Source organism: Medicago sativa, chromosome 4, assembly GCF_051527215.1.
Source record: "Medicago sativa cultivar Bolivia chromosome 4, Bolivia_mono, whole genome shotgun sequence".
Taxonomy (NCBI): Eukaryota; Viridiplantae; Streptophyta; class Magnoliopsida; order Fabales; family Fabaceae; genus Medicago; species Medicago sativa.
In genome coordinates this window covers 12,495,537-12,511,525 of record NC_140752.1, presented here as the reverse complement: position 1 = coordinate 12,511,525, position 15,989 = coordinate 12,495,537, and the positions used below count along the sequence as shown (strand labels likewise).

General features: G+C 32.9%; 2 long non-coding RNA genes across 5 annotated transcripts in view; both read right to left on the bottom strand.

The window, feature by feature from the left end:
* LOC146926396 (uncharacterized) overlaps window positions 1-15,989 on the bottom strand; it is an 88,207-nt gene that overhangs the window by 27,259 nt on the left and 44,959 nt on the right. The window lies entirely within an intron of this gene.
* On the bottom strand, window positions 44-8,595 carry LOC146926398 (uncharacterized). 2 transcript variants are annotated; one of them, XR_015034127.1, is made up of 6 exons: window positions 8,410-8,595; window positions 8,101-8,265; window positions 6,312-6,408; window positions 5,630-5,682; window positions 1,328-1,437; window positions 44-455 (listed from the first exon to the last, which is right to left on the bottom strand). It is a non-coding gene; the product is annotated as an uncharacterized LOC146926398 (long non-coding RNA). The 2 variants fall into 2 exon arrangements; XR_015034126.1 differs by lacking the exons at window positions 5,630-5,682; window positions 6,312-6,408; window positions 8,101-8,265; window positions 8,410-8,595 and adding an exon at window positions 1,595-2,053.

Below are 15,989 nucleotides of genomic sequence, written 5' to 3'. Positions count from 1 at the left end.
ATGGTCTAGTTTATATTACTTTAATTATGGACAAAATAATCTGAGAACAAAGTCACTTCATTCATTCAATATGAAACTTTACATTATAGTAGCCATAAATCCCTTTTACAACCATTGATCCCAAAGTTACATCCTCACTTCATTCATTCAATATGAAACTTTACATTATAGTAGCCATAAATCCCTTTTACAACCATTGATCCCAAAGTTACATGCAATTCCTTCAATATGAGACAAGGCATTATGTACAATATTCATAACTCAACCACTTCTAATTAATCTATATCCCTCTCAAGGTTACATCCAATTCATAAAAGAGTGCATCCTAAGCCAACAAATCAAGTCATGCACAGTAGAATAACTTCAAAGCACTGCAGTTTTGCTACTATAACCAAAATAGTGATTGACTCATTATCCATTATGATTCAATATCACTATTTTCCTGTCACATTTTCCTGTCAATATATACAACAGAAATAATCAGCGAAAAGCAGGGGAAAGATTAAATAACAAAAGCAAAATCCAAAAACATTCAAAACTAATCATGGTATGAAAGTAACTTGGTTATAATGATAAAATTGTAGTGCTTTGTTTATACTGATCAAACACATCTGAGCGCCATTTAACCCTTATTGTTACAAAAATGTTTTCTTTGTGTCATTTTCCCCTTGCAACACTACCTCGTATGTATAGTGGTGAAATGGGATACATGATAAGAAATAAGATATAGAAAATTGACAGTAAGACCAAAATGGATTGGACTTGTGTGACATTATGTCACGGTGACATTAAATCTGGGCCACACAAAGGTGGTGTGTTGTGTGGCCCAGATGTGTTGTATGTGTTGTGTGGCCCAGATATTGTGTGGCAATGTGTGTTGTGTGGCCTAGATTTAATGTCACCGTGACATAATGTCACACAAGTGCTGTCCGACTAAAATAAGTTCAGTATGCAATCTAATGAATTGTTGTGTATGAAGAGTATACTGTGGCACCTATTCTGTATATCAGTTACTTAACAGCTGCAATGACATAACAACCTGACTATTTTCATGTTTTTGTTACTTAACCCGCTACTCCTACTACTGCCCAAACACAATCATAAAATCACCTAACATTTTATTTATTTAAACATTATATTTTGTGTTCATAGTAAAAAGTAAAAAGTTTGAGACAAGTAAAGAGGGAACACCAAAATTTACCACTGAAAAGATGGGATGAAAAAAAATGTAAGCAATGAATAGAATATAAAAATAGAGAGCAATCCAAGAAAAGAAAGCAAGAACAAGGGAAGAACAAAATGCAAATATAGGCCGCTTTATATTTACCTATTTACCGATTTCACCCATGCCCAACTGTAAGCTCCACATTTGTGTCGCCATAGCACACCTCAAATGTCGCCGTGTTCTTCGCCGAGGTTCCTACGCACCATCTCCTACTGCAGCCACAATTAAGAAAAATGTTAAAGAAGACAAATCACGTATAAGAAGATACTACAATGATCACTCAAATGCTTCATTCATGACGTGTGTGTGACTCTATAGAGACATGTTACATAGCTGCTATACTAAGCATATAATGGTGTATATATATACCTTAATTTCTTGATAAAATACATGAACGAGTGAATTGCGGGGCAAATCTCTTTGGCAATATGCGTTTACTAGCTTTTTTGTTCTTGGTTTTCCGTCAACTTTGTTTTTGTTAGTATATGAGAAGGTTTTCTTGAGATGGTGATGTTGGGGGTGGAAAAAAATGTGTGTTATTGATTTTTAGAGCGTTTGATGGATCAAAGAGCCAATGTTTTTAAAACTTTTACAAAGGATGACCACAAAAACAACAAAATATTCTTTGTGAGATACACTTATTGTTTGGAAGAACAATTCTTAAAGGGAGTTTCGTGAACGTACAAGTTGTTGATGGGGTTTAAAATGAGTACGAGTAGTGGTAAGTTTCAGCATTTATAAAGCAATTTATTATTAAGAATAAATACTTGGGGTTGGTACATGGTAGATATATATGCATTTATTACAAAACTCAACCAACCTCATTTAAACATTTGCGTGTATGAATGCATGTAACAGCTAAGTATTATTGATTCATCAGGGAATCTCAAAGCAACAAGGAAGTACATTTCTCTTAATCTTAATGTAAACATATATCAACAAATTAAAAGTGAATCAATGTTACCATTCATTATTTTCCCAAAAGTTCTCATGGCCATCATTTGCAAATCTCTCTTTTCATTTTTCAAAATTCGAGTTTAAGATCAACAAATTATTGTTTCTCGTGCTAACATTATTAAAATATTTTTTGGAAAATGCTACTTCTCAAGAAAAATAGTTTCAAGAATTTTTCAGGACACAGTTGACAAATTTTAATTGGATGATTTATTTGTTCACTTCCTATTTCTCAGCCACACCTCCTTGAATTGTGGCAAATAGTGCATTGTGATTGGCTACTCTTTATTCTTGAAGAATTCTTGATGTTATTTTTCTAGAGATATAACATTGCTCATATTTTTTTATGAATGTTCAATAAAATCGAAGTAAAAATTTTTGAAAATATTTTTGTACCAACCCCTATTATTTGTTCTTAATAATAAATTGCTTTATAAATGCTGAAACTTACCACTACTCATTTTAAACCCCATCAACAACTTGTACGTAAGTTCTTCTGCATAATTTATGGCAATATAAATATGTTCTGTGTCTAGATAGGAGCATAGATGTAGTTCAAGTTGGTGAAAAGGTACGAATGGGATTCATAAATTGTATTCAAGTACATTTTGGAATTAATTCTAGGCTAGCCAAATTAAAATTTTAAAATCTACTAAATTGATGGGGAAAAAAACCGTGAGAAGAATTATTTTAAATATCAATTAATTATTAGAATTTTTATCAAGATATATTTAACCTAAATTGTTTGGAGTATCTTTAGTATCATGGTGATTTTATTAAAATTACATGAAAATCTACCGTGATAAAAAAACATGCACAAAGATCACATTATATTAATCAAAACTAATTTACTATGAGTGTTGCTTTAGCATTTAACCTATCCTTATGCACGACTATGGATAAATGTAGCACATCACTCTTATTCGCCAGCCACATTGCACCCCTTATCCGATGCTCAGACCAAGTTAGCAATTACATGAATATTAGATTGATAGGTGTGGTGCATCCATTGACAAGGATAGGTAGTAGTTTAATGGATTTCATTTTTGTTAACTAATCATCACAAAAAACGTACGTGTTCTAATGTAACCCAAGAAATGACACAAAAAACAATTTTAATCTAACCATTATGTTGTTAAAAAAACCTAACCACCGTGTGAAAAGTTAATAATGATTAACTTGATCGATACTTTTACGGATATAACCCAAATAAAAAAATAGTTGGGCACAGTCACATAAAATTGCATGCCCTTTTGGTTGAAATCTATACTATCTCAAATTGGTCTTGCGTTGTCATGGAAAATGTAGTTTCATTGGCAAGACAATGTGTACCTCCCGAAGTTTTGCACATACTAATATACCTTGTTTTAATACACCTTGGAATTACCCATATTGACAGTGTCTACACATATACCATCGGTGTTTTATATTTTGTGGAGGTTGAGATTGAACTACGCGAAGATTTATCCTTAGAAGAAGCACATGGCATTGGAGAGACCTATAGATAAAGCTTGAAAAACTTATGGAAGTTGATCGTGCATTTGTTTATCTAGATTTTGAGTGCGGTTACAAACCAGAGCACTTAGTTCTCAATAAACTATCCAACAATACGCCTTAAAGACATTTTACCGGTCTCAACATAAGAAGAAATGCAAACTTTTATAAATGATATTACACTTATGATTTTGTCGTGAAGAGCGAAACTTTAAGTATGTGAAAGAGAAAGATCCAACAAGTTACTTTTGATCCAAATACTTTCTGTCATAGTTCTATCGGCCAATTACAGAGTTTTATTAGTTCTATACTTTTTGGAATTACACATGATGTTTGTTAGTTCGAATACATCAATTTTTGTTTGTCTTATTTTTACTTATATTTTGTTACAATGTGAGTATTTTTATTAATGAGTGTACCTACTAAATTATACTCAATCATTTCAATTATACATGTCAAAAAAAAAAAAAACTAAATGAGTCCCACTGAAAACTCAAAAGCTGATACCCTTCAATTTTAGTCCATCGTCTTTGACGACAATCAGTTTCAATTAACACAGCACTAAATCTATATACATATGATTCTTTTGTTGCCCTTCACGTGTGGAATCATTCTGGTATCACCACTAGAAAATTCGGATTTTGCGACGGCGGAAATCCGTCCCAAAATGGGCTGAAATCTGTCACAAAATGTTTTCTGACGGAATTTACGACGAACCCAAAATCCGTCGTAATAATGGGCGTCGGAAAATTTTGGGAGGGAAATCAAATCCGCACAGTTTGCGATGGTATTGGAGGGGTCACAAACAACAAAAATCCATCACAATTTTTGTTTATTTGTCTAAAGGTGTTTTGATTTAGTTAAGGCTAAAGTGCACTTTTCCCCCTAACTTTCAAAAACTTGCAATTTTGGCCCCCTAAATACAAAAACTACAATTTTGGCCCTCTAAGATTTAGCCCCATTGCAACTTTAATCCTTTTGGTCAATTTTGACCCGTCAATGCCTACGTGGCACGCCACGTGTGTAATTCTTGAATTTTAAAAAAATAAAAATTCACATAATCATTTTCTGAATTAAATAAATTAAAAAAGAAATCGAAAAATTAAAAAAACCACAAAAATTGAAAAGAAAAAATAGAAATGGAAAAGAAAAAAAGAAAGAAATGGGGTAGTTAACAACAACTAATTATATTTTCATTTCTTCATCTTCTTCCTACCTCTTCTTCATAATGTTAATCACCACCTTCAAAACTCACTCATAAAACCCAAATCTTAATCTTCATCTTCTATCATTCCAAATCCAATCGAGAGAAAAAAAATTAACAACAAAAGTTAGAGATCCTCCTCTTCTTACACTCTAATCCTCCACTCTCAATTTCATCATCATCAACCTTATCACCACCACCAACAACATCATCAATATCATCATCAACCTCATGAATATATTTGCTGATTTTCATACATCAGCGGTTGAATCTTTTATGATAACGAATGGCTTTATACATCAGCGGTTTCTATTTTCATAGCTCATGAATATCTTCACTTCGTTTTGAGGGGAATTGCTTTATATATACATCAGCGCTTGAATCTGAATGGGTATTAGATGGGGTTTTAATTAATTTGGGTTTTGGGTATTTGTTTGTCTCTGTGTGCAAGAACAAATTGTAAAGGGATGATAGGTTACTAACAAACGCAATTTCAGGAGAATAAAAGGGTATGATTTCGGATGATGCTGGGATTGCATTTGATGTGCACCTGAGAATAACTTTGTTGGTTTTATTGAAGACAAGGGTATGTAGAAGACGTGAATTACTTACGATCTACCTAATTTAAAGATCAAATTATAAATGTCACAATTTCAAACTACATTACTAAAAATAAAATTCAGATTTTTTTTTTTTTAAGAAATCAAGTTCATGAATTTGAAAGAATTTGAAATCATAAATATGATACTTACTTGGAGTTTGAACAAATTGATTTGAGTTTGGCCCAAAATATAAGCAATCCAAACTACATTAATAAAAATAATTAAATATCAAATTATAGATATCGCAATTTTAAGCTGCATTAATAAAATTTAAACAGTTGCAATCTCAATTTAAACAATTTAAATACTAATTAAAATGTATCTTTTTTTATTTTTTTCCTAAAAAAATGTATCTTTTTTATGTTATTTCATATTTGTAAGCTAGTTCAACCGTTACTTATACCAAACACTATAAATTGAATCAACTATTCATAATTTTTTATGGATAAACACCATATTTATCCTCCACATGCTAACTCATCAGCTGCTATTCACTATTTTTTTTTTTACCAAACAGAACCTAAGTATAACTAAGTAAGATAGTTTTAATAAGTTGAAGTGCGTAATACTAGTTGATCGGCATAAAACCATGTCTTATATGTGAACAAAAAAAATGCATCTGTTATATGTGCTGTAAAAATCATCCCATTTGATTAAAAAAATTGTTTCTTTTTATGTTTAATTTAAGGGTAGGGTGTACTAAAAAATCACCCCATTTGAATAAAAATGTGATTTTTTTAAAAATTTAATTTTAGTGTAAAAAGGAATATAAACTAAAACCCTAAATGAAACAGCTAAGAACAAAAACATTGGGGTTTAAGCCAAAAGTTACCATGAGAAGATGAAGCAGATTTTGGGGCAGATTATGTATCAGTACATCCGCCATAGCTTTGATAGGAACACATGAATCGCTGTAAAGATGAAGAAACCTGAACATACCCATTTCAAAATTAATAACGTTGAAAAACAACAAAGTAGAAAAAATTAAGAAGACACAATACCTAATTTGCGACGAGAGCAGACGAAGATGATGAAAAGAAAAGTGATGTGTAAAAGTGAGAGAAGAAGGAGAAGGAGAGTGAATGTGAGAGAAGATGAAGAAGGAGAGTAAACCGTTGCACAGAGGACACGAGTGGTCTGAGGATTTGAGAGTAATTAAAGTGAGATTGAATTAGGTTTAGATTTGAGTGGAAAGATGGAATTGGGTTAAGATTTGAGAGTTCTGAAAGCGTGAGTGAAAGAAAACGAATGAGGTTTAACAAAAAGATTTGATTTAACATAATAAATAAAACAATTTGTTTTAACATTATAAATATAAAAAATTTAAATAAAAACATAAAGAGGTGACATGCTCTAGTGGTAATACACTAGACCATTTCTACTCACATGTCCTTGGTTCAAGTCTCACCGCTCTGCCAGAATAGGATAATAAATTACTTTGTGACGGAATAAAAGGACGTCACTAAGTTTTAGCAGCTTTACCGACGGAATATTTAGACACGGAGTTACACCATCGCTAAATCCCTCAATAAACTTGGTTCGTTCAAATTTCCGACAAAATTTGTGACGGAAATATAGTGAGAGATAAAACCCTTACAAAATCTATCGCTAGGGATAACTTAACTATATCCATCACTATATCCTTCACAATTTGCGACAGAATTTAACCCCTCACAAAATTCCGTCGCAAAGTGCGAATTTTCTAGTAGTGTTATGTATCTTGCCTAGTGCGCCCCTTCAGTTTTAGTCCATGGTCTTTGACCATAAACAGCTTCAAGAAACACAACCCCAAAACCGTACACATCTAATCCTGCATGTATTAATTTCAAATTACTAAATTTATAATACAAAGTTTAAAAGTTTCATATATGTGAACTTTCATGCGTACATATATTTTACACACAACCACTTGAAATGCCAACCTCTATTCTAGCTTATAAGTACTAGTACATACTATTCTAGCTTATACAACTACTAAATAAAAAATTAAATTTATAAATTAATGAGTGAGAAAAAGTAAGTTTAAAAGTGAGTTCTTTTCTTACAATAACTTCCAAAGTACTGAGAAGTTACTTTCACGACAATGAGAGAAGGATCCAACAAGTTGGAACTAGTTGAATTCTACTTCACTATACTAACAAGCCACATTAGTTATTTCTTGTTTTTACTTTTACTCCTTCTAATGTGATTTTGAAATATGATTCTTCACATTTTGGATTATATATTTGTTTTTAAATGTCGTCTAACATGGACAAGTAAAACGGTTTTGTACTATGCAGATTTTTTTTTTTTTTTATCATTGAATTAATAAGTATACCTCATTTAATTTAATGATAAAATTTGTTAATTCAATGGTAGACATTAACTAACTTATGCATGATGTAAAACTTGTTTCATTTGTGCACCATAGCGTTAGACTTGTTTTTCTAGTAAAATGTGCGTAAAATTATATCAAGTAATGAAAAGAAAGAGGTGAACACTACTAATACAATTTAGTACTAATAAGATAGGGTAAAAATTATATAAGCAATTAAAAAAAAAAAGATAACAAGCGAAAAAAGAAAGCAAGAGCAAGTTAAGATCAAAATGCAAATATAGACGTCATTGTTTGGTTTCATTACCTATTTACTGATTCTACCCATGCCCAATGCAGCTCTATAATCTTGTTGCAGAGCCTCGACGATCATAGCACACCTTGAGTGGCGTTGTGTTCTCCACGTCATCAGGAGGTTCTTCCATTTTTTAATTTTTAATGGTATGGTTTGTCTCCTCTACACCGTTTCCTACTGCAATAAGAGAAAAATATGTTTATATGAGAAATCACGGTTTAAAAGATAATAACATTTTCAAGCATGTTTTGGTATGCTTTTAAACGTACAAACAAAAGAAAACAATGGAATGGGGAGAGGACATAATGAAGAAAGGAAAACCTTAATAACGTAGACAAATAAATATGGAAACAACAAGTTGGAAAGAAGGAAAAGAGAGTGGCAAGGTGATTTCATTCATTGGCCTTAGGTTTTGGCTTTATAATACCACTATCTTCTTTAGGGTTTCGTTCTTCAATAATTGATAAAATTGTGATAGACACGTGTTTATTCCTTAGTGCTGGTTTTCATCATGGGCTGGTCCACTATCAAAATTGTGATTGGAACTTATTACTAATTTTGTGCAAAAGGTCTTCTCCATCGATAAATTGAGGTTTGTCTATTTTTGTGTTAATGGTGTTACACATATTGCATGAGATAATCATAGTCATACCCTACCATGATTTTAGTTTTTTTTTTTCCTTCAAACACAATCATTAAACTTACATGTCTACTTTACAATCACATTAATATTTTACTGAGTAATGCTAACAAGTGACTTTAAATAGAAAAAATCAATTTTTAAAATTTTAGATACGTTACAATTAGTTTTTACTAACTAATAATTTACAATCAGTTTTTAAAATTCAAGAAACTACAAATAGAAACGCCTACAAAAATCAGTTTTCAAAATTTTACGGTTTTGAATATATCATATTTAAGATAAAGTTTTAGTTTTGAACTTCTTATCAAGTATTTGACTTCTTATAAAAAAAAAAAATAGAATAAATAAGCTTACAAAGTGTGCTATAATATAATACATGCATTCTAAAACCGCTACTCCATATACTATTACAAGAGTAACAACCTATATCTGTCTTGCTACCGTTTAACGCTATATCTCTACCGTCTTAGTGGAAACATTTTTAGGTCAAATATCACTTTTGGTCCTTTTAGTTTGACAGAACTTTCAAAACTTTCGAAATTTAAAGGACTAATTTGAGAATTATGACAAACTAAAAGGAGTAAAAATGGTATTTAGCCAAAAAATTATAAACAATAAACTGCCTCTTCATTAATTGAAGAATTATTATATTGTATGTTGTAAAGGAATGGTGGTGCTCTATTAATTCTCTTAATATAGAAAATATCTAGAGATAGGCACATAACAGTCTAATAAATTTCAATCATGACTAATCAATTACAGTCGTTGCTACATTAAATGTAGAGATATACGCTATTATAAGAAGAAAAAAAATTATATTTTCGGTTGATTCAATAAATAATGTATGTGGTTTATAATATATACCACATACATCATTTATTAAATGAACCTAAAATGTGGTTTTTTGCTTATAATAGTGATCGGAGGGTATACATATAATAGTCTAATACACCCCGTTGTCGAAATTGAAGGTTGACAAATATTGATGCTATCACGAAAGTGAGTTGCAACAGAAGTTCTTTGGTGAATATGTCAACAATTTGATAACGTGAGGAACATTTAAACTCACACTTGGTCACGAGCAACTTTTTCACGCACAAAATGTATATTCATCTCGATGTGTTTGGTGCATTGATGTTGAACTCATATATGTATACTGCCTCACGTTATCACAATAGACCATAGTAGTTATTGTAACTGGGCAATGTAGTTGTAAGAGTAAGTTTTTGATCCAACAAGATTCATATACTATATGCATTTAGCTACTCCTCGGTGCTTGACTTCTGAACTGGACCAAGATAGAGTATGTTGTCGTTTGATAGACCATGAAATCAAAGATAGGTTAATGTTTTTTAAAGATTGAATTAAAATTTGAATAATGCTAATATGTACGACATATTATTTACATTAATCCCATAAACAAGTTAACATGCACGACCTTCCTTAACACTGTGTTTGGAATGAGAGAGTTAGGGAAGAGAGAAGCATGAGAGAGAGATTGCAAAGAAATGAGCAATTTCTTGTGTTTGACACTGCAGGGAGATGTTGAAGAGATAAAGGATATATGTGGTCCCTACCACTTTTTGCTTTCTTCTCACACGAGCGAAGAAAGAAGAGAGAAACATATATTTTTCTGCACTTTCCATATATACCCTTATCCTTAGGTACTGCTTGTTCACTACACTGATGGATGAAGTTCCTTGGAGACATGGGCACAAATTTGCCATACTGTGGCTTTTTGAGTTAAGATATATTTTTATTGGCTTGTGCCCGAGTCAAATTAAAAACAAAAATGTTTTTAAAAAAATAAAAGCAAAGTAAATTATTTAATTAATAGTGAAAAATCAAATATTTTTTTATAGATATCAAATATAAAAAAAATAGTATTTTTTTAGTGGATAATTAGTTGATAGATTAAATTAAAATGGCTAATAAATTAATTTAACGAAAAAAATCAATTATAAAAACTATCTTTGTTAATTTATCCATTAAATAATTTTACAATCATAGGCTTTGTCATTCAAATTTAAAATTTTAACATGGATTGTGGTGGGTTATTAGATAAATTCATTCATTGCTTCTTCTAATTGTATGTACATATTTTAACATTTTATTCTTTTTTCCTTCTTATCGTCTGCTTTAATGATCACTAATTTGCAAAGTTCTACTTCGAAGCACAATTAATATTGTATAAGTGGAAGTGCGACCATCACAATTGAGTCGTGGAATGTATGTTGTCATTTTGTAGTTTTATTTTTTACAATCTTCTCCATCATTCACGCATCTTCTACAAGATTGAAGCAATCACATGTTGCAATGAAGAACTTTTTTTTTTTTTTTGACAAAAACAAACTATATTCATTCATTCAAATTGATAGAGTACATCAGATACAAACATCGCTAAAAACGTAAAGGGTGAATCTGCAAACAAACTCACAGCACCCAAGTTAATAGCATAAAACAGCAAAATGCCTACAAAAAATATGATAAAACCTAAGTCACCGAAATTAACATGCTTCCGGATCTGCAACGTTGACGCCCAAATCATTTGTTGAATTTGTAATTGACTGATGCCGATCTTTCAATAGGAACTAAACGAACACCGCGAAAAGACGTTAAATCAAACGCCGCACAAGACGACGAACAACACAGCGCCGCACTTAGACGACGAAATCACAAAAAAAAAAAAAAACACAAAAGAAGAAACTTGATCTATGTGAAAACCACTTATTTAGATTGAAAGAAAAGAGAAAAAAGATGTAGAGGGGTGATTCTAGGCCAAAAAATGACCTAAAACCACCCCTCCTCGATGAACGAAGGGGAAAGAAAGTTTAGAGAAAAGTTGGAGTTTCTCTCACTAATTCAAATTTTATAGAATGTTAAATAATAATCCTTACTGCAATGAAGAACTTAATAATTATGTTTTCATATCCGTTAAAACTAAAATGAAAAATTTGGTAAGACTCATCTTGTGGGAAAGAAGAAAAAAAAAGGAAATACAAGATGGGTCTAAAAAAGTACAATTAACAGTTTATATATTAGGGATTCTTAACTACATGATCAAAGGAAACATTAGAGAATACGAGTTAGCTAACATACAAGGCCAAAGGTAGCTAACATACAAAAAAGTGATGTTCAATTTGATGTTCATGGTTCAAGCGTAAGAATTGAACACCAACAAAGCATTAGGATCGCGAGGATATTTCAATGCATGTAGCTTCATCGGATCGCGAGGAACCCAGTATTAAAGGATAGACATTCATTATAATATTTTGGCATTTAAAGTATGATATCTCAGTCAACACATATTCATCAGAATATGATTATATTCATTAGTATGTATTACTGTCATTTACTAGGATATAATGATAATTCATAGAATAGAGTCTCGGTCAACTATAGAAGTAATTATCTTTCCATTTACTGTAAGGTATTCTTATGTATATATGTAAGCTGTTGTACATCAATGAAAAGCACTCAAAATCAAATACTCTTTTATCTTATATGATATCATCTGCCTATAGCTTAACAGCATAAGATCCTTGGCCGCTTTGTTTTTTCCACAACACCATGTCTTCCACAGCAACTTCTGCCAACAACAATGACAACACCTTTTTGGTAGGCACCAAAACAGTGATTGTCCTAAACACCCAACACTCCATCAAACTCAAAAGTAACAATTACCCTGCTTGGTATGTCCAAATGAATGCTCTTTTCATTGGATATGACCTTAGTGGATTCATTGATGGCACAAAAAATGTCCTGTTGAATCTGATCCTGATTTCAAATATTGGAAAAGGCAAGATCAACTAATCTTGCATGCTATTATCACTTCTGTTGATCATAGTATCATTACTGTCCTAGGCAATGTGAAAACTTCACAACAAGCTTGGGACACTCTAAAGAAAATGTTTGCTAGCAAGACCCGTGCTCGCATCATGCATCTTAAGGAAAGACTCTCCAGATTCACCAAAGGAGCCAGTCCTATTTCCGACTATCTTCATAGCATCAAGGCTGTTGCAGATGAGTTGGCTCTCATCAACTCACCCTTGGATGACGTAGATCTCGTCATTCACACTCTCAACGGACTAGGATCTGAATATCGTGAGATCTCAACTGCTCTCCGCACCCGGGAAAATCCCATCAGCTTTGAAGAACTTCATGATCTTCTCTCTGATTTTGAGAACTATCTCAAAAGGAAAGACAACACGAACAGCAACTCTTCTCTGTCATCCATTGCCACAGCCAATGCAGTCTTCAAGGGAAAGCCTTACAATCCGAGACGAGGTACAACACAAGGTCCTTCAAACTCCAACTCCCTCCGATCTACATCACCCACTCAATCTAAGAAAGTTGTATGTCAGTATTGTGACAAATCAGGGCACACTGCCAAGATTTGTTACAAGTTGCATGGTTATCCAAAACGTCCAAATGGACCCACGACGCATCATGCTCGCACTATGTCTCGTTCTGTTCTGCAAGACTGGATCATGGACTCTGGTGCAACACACCACATCACCAATGCTTTGGATAAACTTTATCTCAGCACTCCATACCATGGCACAGATGAGTTACTAGTCGGAGATGGCTCTGGTCTGCCCATCACTCATACTGGTAAAACTTTTCTTCAGACTCTCTCTCACCCTCTCAAATTACCACATATTTTACATGTTCCAAAAATCTCAAAAAATCTACTTTCTGTCTCATCTCTTTGTCAAACTAACCCTACATCTGTGGAATTTTTTTCTGATCATTTTTTGGTGAAGGATCTGAAGACAAGGGCCCCTCTAATCAAAGGTCACCATAAGCACGGCCTCTACATTCTACCACAACCATCCACCACACCCGCAACTTTTCTCACTACCTCCACAAATCCTCCATGGCATCACATCCTTGGTCACCCGTCAGATCGCATCTTGAGACAATTTCCCTTTATTCAGCAAATAAAACAGAAGGATCAACAACCATGTATCTCTTGTAACATAGTTAAGATTCATAAGCTACCATTCTCTACATCGAGTCTCTCTAGCAAAAAACCTCTTGAACTATTGTACACAGATGTATGGGGACCTTCCCCAATTAAATCAATAGATGGTTATTCTTATTATATGATTGTTGTTTATCACTTTACCAAATATACTTGGTTTTACCCCTTAAAAAATAAATCAGATGTCTCTATAATTTTTCCCAAATTTAAAAACCTTGTTGAAAAGTTTTTCAATTTACCCATAGTTACCCTTTATTCTGATAATGGGGGAGAATTCATCAAATTAAAAAATTTTCTTACCACTCATGGTATTTCTCACTATACAACCCCACCCCACACACCCGAACTAAATGCCACAGCTGAGAGACGTCATAGACACATAGTTGAAACTGGAAAAGCGTTACTTCATACATCAAACTTACCTGCACCTTTTTGGAGTTACGCATTTCGTACAGCTGTATATCTTATAAATCGTCTCCCCACTGATGAAAGTGTATTTTGCATCAAACAAGATAAGTATTTTTGTATCGTCTCCACAGGGAATAGTGCGTTATCAATGACAGTTTAACATTGACTATCATTCCAAGTATTAAGAGTACTTGTTTGTTTAAATTGAAATGTAACTAACTAAACTAATTGCAAAAAGTAAAAGTTGAGATAAATAAGGATTGAAACTTGTTAGGAGTAGCGTTCCTTAACCAAGCGTCACACATAACCTAATGATCCATACGAATTCTAGCTTTGTAAACAACATTATCACAATCAATTCTAAACTATCCTTCGTGTCCAAAGTGATATAATTATTTCTAAGTTATCGTTTAAACATTCGTGTCCAAATCCCTTAAACAATAATAAAGTCGATCGGATAACTTAATCGACCGTGTCCAGCCTGATTAAGTATCCGAAAGCATTAAAAGCTTGATTATGGTGATTATCACAAGATTAACAAAGTTGTCAAAGAAGTTAACCTAAGATATATTGCTACTCTAGCTCTAGATTCAAGAGTTTGTGTCCAAATCATCTTGAATCTTATTGAAAGCATTAACACAAGAATAACAACAATATTGAATATAAATTGCTAGAATCATATATTGCAAGATCAAAAGGTTACATGTTTAGCAAAGATCAAGTACCTCTCATCCCAACAAAGAGTGTTTAGCTACACATCATCATGGAAGCCTTGCAAGGATGGATTGAAAAGGAAGGATTCATTACACTTGTGATGTCTCAACAAAGAAATAAAGATCCAACTTCCAAAACCAAAATCACTCTATGAAGAACTACCCTATTTTCTCTCTAAAAATATCTAAAGGTGAAAAACTAAAAAGAAAATAGAAACCCTAGATATTTTCTAAGATCTTTACAAAGAATAGCAAGTGGGCTATTTATAGAATTCCCACTATGCTTGAGCTCGCCTCGCGAGCAGCCTTACTCGCCATGGCGAGTACTGTTTCCTTCCCCATTAAGCTTCTGCCACGTCACCCTGGGAGGGTCAAACCGCCCTTACTCGCAACGGCGAGTAGCTCTGCTCGCCTCGCGAGCAAGGGGGTGCTCACGGCTTTGTGGCTTCAATTGAAGCTCGCCACTGCGAGCTGCTGTGCTCGCCTCGCGAGCAGTGTAGTGCTTGCGGCCTTTTGCACTTTTCTTGGCTTTTTCATGCTTGCTTAGTGTCTTGAGGTTAAATCCTGTACAATTGGGTAAAGTAAAGCAATTAAAGCGTAATAAGGCAATTATCACTTTTATCTCGGCTTTTCCTTAAATTTCTTGCAAAACAAGTAACAAAAGTGCTTAAAATATAACATGAAAATATCACTTCCTAGCACTTATCAAACTCTCCCCAACTTAACTCTTTGTTTGTCCTCAAACAAAAGATTGAAAATCAAACAAGTTAATAGAACAAGACACAAGTACAAAAGGTTTTGAAAACTTTCTCAGATAATGATTCAAAATGAATGCGCGTGCAAGGCTAAGTTTCCAACTAATTTAGAATTCTACGACTAATATGAGATGAGTCCTATGTACAAAGCTCATGCCAAATAGTTCAAAACAATAATACATATATTCACGAACCACACCTAACACACTTCTTTGAAAGTAGATAAACAATTGAAAACAAACAAATGAGGGTTATGAACACACATCCGGAAATCAAGTTAACATTCCAATCAAGTTATGTGTCCATCCAAATATCATTTCAAAAGGCATAAAGAACATGGATCAAAAGGTCTTTAAGGGTTATAACTTGGCTTGGCTACAAAAGAAATGTCATAT